This window comes from Piliocolobus tephrosceles, chromosome 15 (assembly GCF_002776525.5).
Source record: "Piliocolobus tephrosceles isolate RC106 chromosome 15, ASM277652v3, whole genome shotgun sequence".
Classification (NCBI taxonomy): Eukaryota; Metazoa; Chordata; class Mammalia; order Primates; family Cercopithecidae; genus Piliocolobus; species Piliocolobus tephrosceles.
Genome location: NC_045448.1, coordinates 19477241 through 19479318, shown reverse-complemented (window position 1 = coordinate 19479318; position 2078 = coordinate 19477241). Strand labels below are relative to the sequence as shown.

The window sequence follows — 2078 nt, the reverse complement described above, 5'->3', positions numbered from 1 at the left end:
TGATGTGCATGTAGCCCCTCCAGCTTTTTTTATGATATGTGTTTCCATAGTTATCTTTTTCATTCCTTTACTTTCAACCTATTTTTTAAATTTTGAGAATAATTTAATATGTTGACTTCAAGATGCAACTATATTCTATATAAGATACAACTCTTTATGTCAGTATTTTAAAGAAATGGATCCTTAAACAAGACCAAAATAACCCACAGCCATGAGGTTGGTTTTTCTTTTTTCCTTTTTTATTTTGTTTAAACAAATGTGCACTACGACACCTGAACAAGTAAGACAAATGCCACAGATGTGAAAGCTGCAGTTTGCAATATACCACATTTAGAACCCAGGCGAGGCAAATTAAACAGAGGTGGTAGTCATTCTAATTAAGCAATCAGGTAACTTCACGACAAGTTGATATGCAGCATCAAAAGTGTCCATTTAAGTTTCTCTTTTCTTGACGATTAGAGGTCCCACGTTGTCTCCAGTCTGTTTGTGGTGTTTTGTGTGAGAACTATCACAGAATGGGAACTTTTTGGACCTCCAACAATGACAGTACACAGCTTTATCTCCCAAATCCTCCATGTCAAAAGCATGTACTGTCTTGGGGTTGTCTTTCTGGATGTGAAGGTTTATCGTAGCTTTATTTTGAGATCTTTATCATAAAATCTTTTGTAAGCTAGATAACCAATTGCAGCTGTCCTAGCAGCAATAGTAAATGCTGTGATCCATTCAACTTGTAAGCTGGAACTGGAAGTCAGACTCATGGCGTCGCCGCTTGCGAGGCGTGTGCACTAGGATACCGGGCACAAATGGATTCCTCAACCTATTTTTATATTTATGTTTCATTTCACAGACAGACTATAGTTGAAACTTTTTTCTTTTTTAATCCATCCCAACTATATTGGCCTTATAATTGTAGTGTCTAGTACATTTTCATTCAATATAATTGTTGATATAGTTGGATTTAGGTCTGCCATTTTACCATTTTTAGGTATTTGTTGCTTCTGTTTTATGTCCCACTTTTTTTTTCTTTTCCTTCCTTTGTTTGAGTTAATTGAGATTTTTTTAGCATTCCATTTTGATTTTTCTAATTGAGATTTTTTTAGCATTCCATTTTGATTTTTCTATTCAATTTTTAGCTATATGTTTTGCATTATTATTTTGGTGGCTGCTCTAGGAACAACGATGTGCGTCTTTAGCTTCTTTCTTTATACCTAGAATTAATAATGAAGTATGTCACATAAAATGTAGGCTGCTTTGCTATAATACAAGGCGCTCCCTTATCCAGCTCCTTTTCCAGACAGAATGTTAAGTAATACCTACCTTCTATGAACAGCAGAAGAAAAGTTGGAAGCTAATAAAGGTTGGTTCATGAGGTTTTGGGAATGAAGCCATCTCCATAACATAAAAGCAGCAAGTGCTGATATAAAAACTGCAGCAAATTATCCAGAAAATCTAGCTAAGATAATTCATGAAGGTGGCTATGATGCAGGACAGGTGAGCCCCAAATTGGGGCTGAGCCTGTGAAGGTTCTTGGCTTCTCCCAGGAAAGAATTCAAGGGTGAGCCAGTGGTAGGTAGAAGAACACAGCTTTATTGAAGTGGCAGTGTTATAGCTCCATGACTGTTCTTGCAGAGCAGAGCAACCCCACAGAGCAGCATGGGGGCAGTTCTGTAGTCATGTTTATACCTACTTTTAATTGCGTGCAGATTAAGGAGCAGTTTATGCAGAAATTTCTACGGAAAGCGTAGTAACTTTTGGGTTGTCGAGTCATTGCCATGGAAAGGGGTGGTAACTCCTGAGTGTTGCCATGCAGTAGTAAACTGACATGGCACACTGCTGGGTGTACCTTATGGAAAGCTGCTTCTACCCAGTCCCTGTTTTAGTTAGTCCTCAATTTGGACTGATGTCCAAGCCCTGCCTCTGGAGTTGAGTCCTGCTTCCTGCCTCAGTGACACTAAACAACAGATTTTCCAGGTAGACAAAACAGCCTTCTATTGGAAGAAGATGCCATCTAGGGCTTTTGTAGCTAGAGAGGAGAAGTTGATGCCTGGGTTCAAAGCTTCAGAGGATAGGCTGACTCT

The 2078-nt window shown here is 38.6% G+C and overlaps 1 pseudogene; it reads right to left on the bottom strand.

Moving 5' to 3' along the window:
• Positions 1-432: 432 nt before the first annotated feature.
• LOC111554449 lies at positions 433-758 on the bottom strand (annotated as a pseudogene).
• Positions 759-2078: the final 1320 nt, after the last annotated feature.